At 41.1% G+C, this 10,980-nt stretch overlaps 1 long non-coding RNA gene across 1 annotated transcript; it reads left to right on the top strand.

Moving 5' to 3' along the window:
- Window positions 1-350: 350 nt before the first annotated feature.
- LOC146583709 (uncharacterized) lies at window positions 351-8,931 on the top strand. Its single transcript, XR_014892682.1, has 2 exons — window positions 351-1,166; window positions 4,083-8,931. It is a non-coding gene; the product is annotated as an uncharacterized LOC146583709 (long non-coding RNA).
- The last annotated feature ends 2,049 nt before the right edge of the window (window positions 8,932-10,980 follow it).

The raw sequence follows: 10,980 nt of genomic DNA, 5'->3' as shown, positions 1-10,980 counted from the left end.
TTTATTTTGCCAAGACAATGCGTTTCTCACTGTTACATGCATTTGAATGGGAAACTCGCCTGAAACAAAGTATAGGTTTTCATTATGTGAATAATTTTAAAATCTTAGCTCAAACGGCTGCAAAACCTGTTTGCCCAGCACGGGGATCTTGAGTTCTATAAGATAAAGCCATAAACATGTTTGTCTGAGTCTTCTATCAAAAGTTACAGCGATTTATATGAAGTTGTTCAAAAACGCTTTATTTTGCCAAGACAATGCGTTTCTCACTGTTACATGCATTTGAATGGGAAACTCGCCTGAAACAAAGTATAGGTTTTCATTATGTGAATAATTTTAAAATCTTAGTGTTAAGTCTAATTGTTGAATGTTGCCATTGTGTTTCTTAAATTTGTACAGTCTTAGTTTAAGCAGTAGGATCAAAGCCATTCCTTTGATCCTGACCACCTCTCCAGCCACTCTGTGCTGGGGGAGGTTTTATTGTAGATACATCCTAACTTGAAGATCTGTTTGATGTTTGGTAGAGCTTCCTACCCTTTGTATGGTTTCACTGTGTTATCTTTGGTAAACCATACATTGGGTGTGGGGGAAGACTACCCTCTTTATGACCAAGGATGTTGTTCCTGCTTTTAGGTTTTATGACCCTTTGATCAAACACACACACACACACACACACACACACACACACACACACATTCTCACATAACACCCACACACACACACTTACATACAGTGCCTTGTCTTTGTAACCAAAGGGGGTTGCAAGGGGAGGTGTTTTGTAAACTATTGTTTGAAGTTTGTCAATAAAAGGCGGCGAGAGGAGGCCACCAGCGTGGTCATTTCAACGTGCTGGTCACAGACGAGAGGCCTCCCTTGCGCAAGAAATCGATCGAACACTGTTGCCTTGCTTTTCTTTCATGGGAATAAGTCTTGGATACAGCGGGGTCTGAGTTTAGACCCAACATTATTTGGTCCTTCGGAGCCGGAGCCTAACACATTGCATCCACCGAGGAGAGGGAGAGGACGCCACCGCAACGTCTGGGATGATTGACGTAAAGCCCTGGTGTTTTTGGCTTGCCACCAGGCCGGGAAGTTTGCGCCTGACCTCCCCTCGGGATGGATGACGATTGACGGGATCCAGAGACTCTTCCCATGAACGTAAACAAACAGTGAGTACAGAAGGCCTTAGAGAGCGTCTCTATAACCGTGTGAATGAATGTGGGATCCTAGATACGCGTCACCGTGATTCTGCGTGAAACGTTTGAGTCCCGGGGAGCGCTGGTCACGAGAGCGCACGTGGACCCAAAACAATAGAGAGCGGCTACGGGCTGTGCGTTAAACGTGAGTCCGGGAGCGCGCTAGCCGCGTGAGAGAGACGCAGGCTTCTCCGCCGTTTGGGGCGTAGAGAGTTCTCCGCCATTTGGGGCGTGGAGAGAACCTAGGTTCAGAGTCCGGAATCTCCGCCATTTGGGGCGTTGGAGAGTGTCCGAAGGTTGAATTCTCCGCCATATGGGGCGTTTGAGAGTTTTCAACAGAGAGCGCTAGCTGTGCGTGCAGACGCAAGCGATAGGCCTATGTTGTGTGTGTGTGCGGGCCAGACGTGGTCTGCGTGAGTGTGGCTGATTGTTGTCTTGTAATGGAGAATAAAATGTGTAAGTCTGCCTTAGAAGGAGATGTAAAATTTATGCAGAAAGTTTTACCAGGCAGCACGCAGTATGTAGGTTGTTGGTGTAAGAAATGTGGATTTGAAGGGACATTAGTGGAAGTTAAGTGTAAAATGCTGGTAGAAAGAATATCTGTAAGTGTAGCAGGTAAAACAGGTAAAGCGAAGCAGAGGAAGGAATTGCAGTTAGCAGTTGCTAAGTTGTGGCTGGAGCAGGCTCAGAGGAGGAGAGAAGCACAGAATGTTAAAAGAGCAATATTGCAAGAAGTAGTTGTGAAACCTGAGGATGAAACTACAGCTCAATCCACTGCAACTACTCTAGAACAACACCGTAGAAAAGCATTAGGAAGAGCAAGAATGTTAGCAGAAAGTAGAGTCAGAGAAGAGCGTGAGAGAGCAGAGGCAGAAGTGGAGGAGAGATTAAAGGCATATTAGGAGCAGCATTGAGTCCAAGACAGACTAGGCAAGAGAGGAGACAGAAAGGAAAGAAAGTGAACACAAACGTTACAACTACATATCCATCCCTGACACAACACAAAAAAAAAAAAAAAAAAAAATATGGTGTTTCTGTAACAGAGTGTGAAGATGAAGAAAGTTTTCTCCTGATCAATTCCGCGAGTGTGAGAGTGTCTGACGTCATGGTGTGTGTGAAAGGTATCCAGCTGGGGCAGACGTGATTCTGCAGGTCACCTGCCCAGTGGACAAAAAGAAATAAAATAGTTGTGTGGATGAATGATGGCACGAAGAGTGTTTGGTGTTTCTCAGTCTGAAACAGCTGTAATGCTATTTTCTGTTTTGGAGAAAAGTACAGTTAAAGAAAAAAAACAGAGAGATGTGTGTTGTTTTAAGCAGTGATGAGAATAATGGAAGTGTGGTGAGAGATGAACACAAAAACATACTGAAAATGCATTAACCATACTATCCCTACAAACATATACACATACAATGATACTCATGAGACCAGACAGCATCTTAAGCATGAGATTCTGTTTGTCATCTTGTCCAAGTCACTAGTAAGATGAAAGTGATACATAGACTAGTGGACTGAATATTATAGGAGGACAGATGGTTGCATCATAGAGGAGGAAACAGAATGCTGATGAGAGGTCTTAAATGAGTGAGTTGAGTGAGCTGATTGTGAGTTTCTGGTGTGTGAAGAAGTTTTACCATGGCACACATTTAGTTACATGAGAACTAAAACTTATTATGTGCTAAGACAACAGGGTTATGCTGTATGTTGTGTGTATGGCTGATTGGATGAATGTTTGAGATTAAACTGGCTGTTTGATTTGTCTTTTGTTACGATTTATCCCCCTGGCATGAAGAACACATGTCATGACTTAAACAAGGCCTTTCTTTCCTTTGATTTCCTTTATTTTCTTTCTTTTATTTTGTTACTTTCATGGTGCACTGAAAGTTTTGTTTGATGATCTCTGTTGAGCAGATCTGCACGATTAGAATCGAAGCGTCGTCGAGAAAACTGTTGCAAAGTGAGCTTCCCCAAAATTAAAATGGGCTCTTATTTGGGACAATCAGGAAACAAATTCCTGTCCAAAAGGATTCAACGAGGAAATCCAGTCTAAATTATTTTTCTTTTTGAAATGACGTTGTTTTGCTGAGCGTGGAAACGAATGCGACGATAATTTCCACAATTAGCAAAAGAAGGAATCACTGAGTGAATGAGTAAGAATTTTAAAATAAATGGGGAACTGACTGACTGACTTAACACCATTGTGTGAAGTCAACCCCCACTTGACAAAGGTGTGGATGTATCTCTGTGTGTGTGTCTCTGTTACAGGAGCAGAAAGATGATAGCAACATCTGAGGTTGCGTGATGGTTTAACCTTTTAAATGCCATTTTTATGTTTGTGAATCTATCAGAGGTGTGTTATTCATGGGCTTGTGGTACTCACAGAAGTTACTGTGAGAAAGTGTGTACACACCTGCGCAGCGCTAACATTTGCATTTTTTCTTACAGCATTGCAGTTTTTCATGTGATTTGATGATGTGGTTTTTAGCAGAACAACTGGTGGATGTTTGTTTCTTTATTACAGGTTTTGTTTTCTTTAAGAGTGCATGTAGCATTCAGCAGAAGCGGACAAGTGACATGAGTAAAACAAATAAGAGATTACGATATTTATGGAATAGTTTATTATGGGCTCATTTGCTGGCCACTTTTGGACCCATAATAAATATATGAGTGGAGTGACTTTGCTTAAGAGAAGTCACCGATTACATTAATGTTAACTGAGCACATGGGATGATCCATGTTTGAGGCGAATTATGGTAACAATAGTGATTTAATGATTTGAGAAAACCTGCACATGACACTTGTCTTGCTGATGCTGAATGCTTGTTACCCTTGTGATATACTTGTTTATAAGTGTGAAGTTTGATTTTACTTCCAGATCTTGTTTTCCAGGCATGATGGTGAGTATGCAGGCTCCTGGTGGAACCAGTTTTTAAGACAGGGATCCAGGTTTGGTGAGTTGACGCATGAGAAGTGTCCATGCGTCAAGAGGTGGGGTCCAGAATTAATATTAAACAAGGTTTTCTATTATTGTTGCAGTGATTTGTGTGATTAGCTGTTTATTTACAAGTATTAAACCTATGCAAGTGGTGCATCCATGTTCAGATGAGGCTTTGATGGCCTATAAGTGAAGTTCACTGATTACAATGTGGAATAACATTGAGATGTTAAATAATTTGGAATAAATTATGGGAAAACGTAGGAGTTTAATGAGTTTAGAATAAACCTGCAATGATACTTGTCTCTGTGATGCTGAATACTTTATTACTCTTATGATCTACAGTTGGTTGCAAATGTGAAGTTGTTTAAATTTAAGACTTTGTCTTCTGTGATACAGGAGCTGGGAGTTAAACAAGCTGAACATTTAAGTGCTGATTAATGTTCTTACACAGGGTTACAGCTTGGAGTGAAGCTTCTCCAAGGGACAAACCCTGGAGATTGTTTTAGGGAGACTGTGCAACACTCTTGTACATGTCTCATTGGGGAGTTGACACATGGCGAAAGCCGTGTGGCGAGAGGAGTGTCATTTTTTTCAATTTGTAGATGTCGTGAGGTGCCATGATGAGAAGGAGAGACTGAGAGGATCGTCCACAAGATGGAAGCTGAGGCCTGGAGGGAGTCTTCAGGAGGATCGGAGATCACCTTCAGCACAGAGAGCTGTGCTACTGGGCTTCCAAAGGATTGTCACAAGGAGACTTTCAGCGTTGGAAAATGGAACCTGAGGGAGCGTGCCAAGCTCCAAAAAGTGACAGCGCAGAGGAGGTCCAGCGATGGACTTGTGGTTCTGTGAACAGCACAAATGCCAGGTGACTGTAAAATAACTAACAGCACTTTTTCCACAAGTGAAGCCAGTAACTTACTATCCTAAAAGATTAGCTCTAGTTGCTCGTGCTTTACCTCCATGCGTGAGATCAGTATGTGCAGCAGCTTAAGCTGTACAATGTTTCAATAGTTTATTTCACCCTTTGACACTGTTAGTTCCACACGAGGTAGATGTTTACTATTGCAGACTAAACTTACATTTCTGTCACCTACAAGACACTTGTCTTTAATGTTACAGTTATTCTCACAACCACACATATTACCATAAAGTGGTGCAGAATTCTGAATGTGCCCAACCCTTTTTGCCAACGGAGGAGGGCACTTCTCATGAGAGTAGAGAGCGCGAGGAGAAGAAGTGTAAGCTGAGGGATGACTTAATAGATGTGCCACTCGTTGAGGGAAAGGTTTGGTTTGTTGATGATTTGAGTTTTACAACAGCAGAGGGACAGACTAGAACACGTTTTACTGTAGCTGACAGTGAGAGAGAGTTATCTATGTAGGACAACTAGCATGTTTCATATTTGCTTGAGCAGCAGAGATGCTAGCTTTAACGGAAGCGTGTAAAGCTGTAGAGAGACAATATACACTGATAGGTAGTATACATTTGCTACTGTACATTTCTTTGTAGTGCAGTGAGTGAGACGAGGTGTGACAACCTCTACAGGGAAACCTGCAGAACACACCAAACTCTTGCAAATTCTGCTGGATGCAGCGTTATTAACCAGTGGAATTGCCGTTTGTAAATGTGCAGCACACATGTGAGGGAAAGATCCGGTTGCATTAGGGAAAGTTTTTGCAGATAAGATCGCAAAAGAGGCAGCTTTAGTTAAACATGGTGTTAACATTTTAGAAATACAGCATCAGCAGACATGCACATCCACTCACCTACAGCAGGAAAACAGTTGTGACTTACAGAGGGAGCAAGCTTGCAGGATGATTTTTTATCTGTGTGATACACCAGTACTGCCTGATAATTTGTATAAGACTGCTGCTATTTTGAGCCATTGGCTATGCCATGTCTCAAACAGGAGGGAGATGAGCAGTCGTTATACTCACTCTAGGATTATTAAATACTTTAAAAAAAAAACTTTTGCAGACAGTAAAGTTAAGATTTAGGAAGACAGGCAGGACATGGTTAGACTGTATAGAATAAGTACATGAGGATTACTCCAACAGAGAATGGTCTGACTCTTTGAGATTACACATGTTAGAGCATTTAGAGTTCCAGTCTTCTGTAGTGATGATAGAAAAGCAGAAGAGAGAGCATATTAGCAGATTAGATGCTTGAAAATGTTTAAAAGTAAAGTAGTCATGAGAACAAATGATCTGCCAGATGATTCTGTTTCTTCGCAGGAGCAGAGCCTGAAGTCTGGAGATTGGATGATGATAAGGCCATGGAGAGGAAGTGCTGGTCCAGTCCATGGTGGGAAGGTCCATATCGGATGCTGCTGACGACGACCACAGCAGTGAAGATTGCTGGAAGGAACACTTGGATACATCAAGCGCACTGCAAGAAGGTGACACACATCCAGGCCAGCTCGGAGTAAGTGGCAGGAAGACCGGGAACAAAGGGGGGGAAAGCCTCCAGGGCCCCTCGTCTCAATCCGGTGAAGAAACCAACTGAGCCACAGGTACTCATCAGAATGGCTGGGAATGTGCTGTGCATCTTCTTGTGCCTGTGGACCCTGAGTGGGATGACAGGAGCGCATTGGGACAGAGCAAATCACACCCAGTACCCGCATGGGTTTTCAACCAACTACTGGTGGCAGTTTAAGAACACAACCGGATAGCATCACTTGGAGCGAGACAGTTTGTTTGGTTGCTTTAGCAACACATCCAGGAACACTGCCAACTTTTCAACTGCTCTGAACCTGAATGGAAGGTTGATTCACCAGTAGCTGGGAAGGTGAACTGCTCTGGTAGGACAGACCTGCTCGTCTGACTCAAAGAATATGACTTGTTGCAGGACATTATACAGTTAAACGAACTGGAAACAGGCCAATTGCCTATGTGTACGAAGGACAATGGATTAGCCCAAGTTGGAGATTAACCATGGAACATGGCAACATCACCTATTCTTTTGTCTTTTGCAAGAAGGATGTGAACAGAGAAGCCTTTTGTCTACATTTACATCATGAACACTTGAGGTTTTGAGCCAAGAAGATCAAAACACCTTGATCCAATTTCCTTTACAAAGCTTTTTCTCCGGTGACAACAGGACAGGAGAAGAGTTGTAAATGCAGATAATTCACAAGTTGACTCTAACCCCCACAGGATGCCTACAGTGAGAAGATTTGGGGGGTTGATAGGAGTCATAAAGAAGGGTGTTGACTTGCTGCAGCTTTGAAGTTAGCTGAGAGCCACATGGACAAACAATAAAGTCAACTGATGCGTTTAAATACCTATGTCTGTATACAGTTGGATTGTAGTGACATATGATTTTTGAGAATGATGATTCTTCTTGTTTGACCTTTGACATTCAGTTGTTTACTTGAAGAAATACATAATGAATTGCACGACAGGAGTAGATCCGCCACAAGGCTGGATAGCTTGGTTACTGTCTGGTCCTTGGTGGCATCTTCTTTTGAAGATATTAATTCCTGTTTTTGAACTGTTGATACTGATTTGCTTATGTATAGGATGTAGTTTACTGTGCATGAATGAAATCTACACTGACACTGTCTAAACAAAGGGTGCATAAGTTGAAATTTAAGAACAATGACAAAAAGGAGGGAAATGTTAAGTCTAATTGTTGAATGTTGCCATTGTGTTTCTTAAATTTGTACAGTCTTAGTTTAAGCAGTAGGATCAAAGCCATTCCTTTGATCCTGACCACCTCTCCAGCCACTCTGTGCTGGGGGAGGTTTTATTGTAGATACATCCTAACTTGAAGATCTGTTTGATGTTTGGTAGAGCTTCCTACCCTTTGTATGGTTTCACTGTGTTATCTTTGGTAAACCATACATTGGGTGTGGGGGAAGACTACCCTCTTTATGACCAAGGATGTTGTTCCTGCTTTTAGGTTTTATGACCCTTGTAGTGACATATGATTTTTGAGAATGATGATTCTTCTTGTTTGACCTTTGACATTCAGTTGTTTACTTGAAGAAATACATAATGAATTGCACGACAGGAGTAGATCCGCCACAAGGCTGGATAGCTTGGTTACTGTCTGGTCCTTGGTGGCATCTTCTTTTGAAGATATTAATTCCTGTTTTTGAACTGTTGATACTGATTTGCTTATGTATAGGATGTAGTTTACTGTGCATGAATGAAATCTACACTGACACTGTCTAAACAAAGGGTGCATAAGTTGAAATTTAAGAACAATGACAAAAAGGAGGGAAATGTTAAGTCTAATTGTTGAATGTTGCCATTGTGTTTCTTAAATTTGTACAGTCTTAGTTTAAGCAGTAGGATCAAAGCCATTCCTTTGATCCTGACCACCTCTCCAGCCACTCTGTGCTGGGGGAGGTTTTATTGTAGATACATCCTAACTTGAAGATCTGTTTGATGTTTGGTAGAGCTTCCTACCCTTTGTATGGTTTCACTGTGTTATCTTTGGTAAACCATACATTGGGTGTGGGGGAAGACTACCCTCTTTATGACCAAGGATGTTGTTCCTGCTTTTAGGTTTTATGACCCTTTGATCAAACACACACACACACACACACACACACACACACACACACACACACACACACACACACACACACACACACACATTCTCACATAACACCCACACACACACACTTACATACAGTGCCTTGTCTTTGTAACCAAAGGGGGTTGCAAGGGGAGGTGTTTTGTAAACTATTGTTTGAAGTTTGTCAATAAAAGGCGGCGAGAGGAGGCCACCAGCGTGGTCATTTCAACGTGCTGGTCACAGACGAGAGGCCTCCCTTGCGCAAGAAATCGATCGAACACTGTTGCCTTGCTTTTCTTTCATGGGAATAAGTCTTGGATACAGCGGGGTCTGAGTTTAGACCCAACACTTAGCTCAAACGGCTGCAAAACCTGTTTGCCCAGCACGGGGATCTTGAGTTCTATAAGATAAAGCCATAAACATGTTTGTCTGAGTCTTCTATCAAAAGTTACAGCGATTTATATGAAGTTGTTCAAAAACGCTTTATTTCGCCAAGACAATGCGTTTCTCACTGTTACATGCATTTGAATGGGAAACTCGCCTGAAACAAAGTATAGGTTTTCATTATGTGAATAATTTTAAAATCTTAGTTCAAACGGCTGCAAAACCTGTTTGCCCAGCACGGGGATCTTGAGTTCTATAAGATAAAGCCATAAACATGTTTGTCTGAGTCTTCTATCAAAAGTTACAGCGATTTATATGAAGTTGTTCAAAAACGCTTTATTTTGCCAAGACAATGCGTTTCTCACTGTTACATGCATTTGAATGGGAAACTCGCCTGAAACAAAGTATAGGTTTTCATTATGTGAATAATTTTAAAATCTTAGCTCAAACGGCTGCAAAACCTGTTTGCCCAGCACGGGGATCTTGAGTTCTATAAGATAAAGCCATAAACATGTTTGTCTGAGTCTTCTATCAAAAGTTACAGCGATTTATATGAAGTTGTTCAAAAACGCTTTATTTTGCCAAGACAATGCGTTTCTCACTGTTACATGCATTTGAATGGGAAACTCGCCTGAAACAAAGTATAGGTTTTCATTATGTGAATAATTTTAAAATCTTAGCTCAAACGGCTGCAAAACCTGTTTGCCCAGCACGGGGATCTTGAGTTCTATAAGATAAAGCCATAAACATGTTTGTCTGAGTCTTCTATCAAAAGTTACAGCGATTTATATGAAGTTGTTCAAAAACGCTTTATTTCGCCAAGACAATGCGTTTCTCACTGTTACATGCATTTGAATGGGAAACTCGCCTGAAACAAAGTATAGGTTTTCATTATGTGAATAATTTTAAAATCTTAGCTCAAACGGCTGCAAAACCTGTTTGCCCAGCACGGGGATCTTGAGTTCTATAAGATAAAGCCATAAACATGTTTGTCTGAGTCTTCTATCAAAAGTTACAGCGATTTATATGAAGTTGTTCAAAAACGCTTTATTTCGCCAAGACAATGCGTTTCTCACTGTTACATGCATTTGAATGGGAAACTCGCCTGAAACAAAGTATAGGTTTTCATTATGTGAATAATTTTAAAATCTTAGTTCAAACGGCTGCAAAACCTGTTTGCCCAGCACGGGGATATTGAGTTCTATAAGATAAAGCCATAAACATGTTTGTCTGAGTCTTCTATCAAAAGTTACAGCGATTTATATGAAGTTGTTCAAAAACGCTTTATTTTGCCAAGACAATGCGTTTCTCACTGTTACATGCATTTGAATGGGAAACTCGCCTGAAACAAAGTATAGGTTTTCATTATGTGAATAATTTTAAAATCTTAGCTCAAACGGCTGCAAAACCTGTTTGCCCAGCACGGGGATCTTGAGTTCTATAAGATAAAGCCATAAACATGTTTGTCTGAGTCTTCTATCAAAAGTTACAGCGATTTATATGAAGTTGTTCAAAAACGCTTTATTTCGCCAAGACAATGCGTTTCTCACTGTTACATGCATTTGAATGGGAAACTCGCCTGAAACAAAGTATAGGTTTTCATTATGTGAATAATTTTAAAATCTTAGTTCAAACGGCTGCAAAACCTGTTTGCCCAGCACGGGGATCTTGAGTTCTATAAGATAAAGCCATAAACATGTTTGTCTGAGTCTTCTATCAAAAGTTACAGCGATTTATATGAAGTTGTTCAAAAACGCTTTATTTCGCCAAGACAATGCGTTTCTCACTGTTACATGCATTTGAATGGGAAACTCGCCTGAAACAAAGTATAGGTTTTCATTATGTGAATAATTTTAAAATCTTAGTTCAAACGGCTGCAAAACCTGTTTGCCCAGCACGGGGATCTTGAGTTCTATAAGATAAAGCCATAAACATGTT

This window comes from Mchenga conophoros, linkage group LG1 (assembly GCF_057382185.1).
Source record: "Mchenga conophoros isolate Kocher_MC1m ecotype Shallow Benthic linkage group LG1, M_conophoros_male_GT1.1, whole genome shotgun sequence".
NCBI lineage: Eukaryota > Metazoa > Chordata > Actinopteri > Cichliformes > Cichlidae > Mchenga > Mchenga conophoros.
The sequence above is the reverse complement of the archived record's forward strand: the minus strand, read 5'-3'. Positions and strand labels throughout refer to the sequence as shown.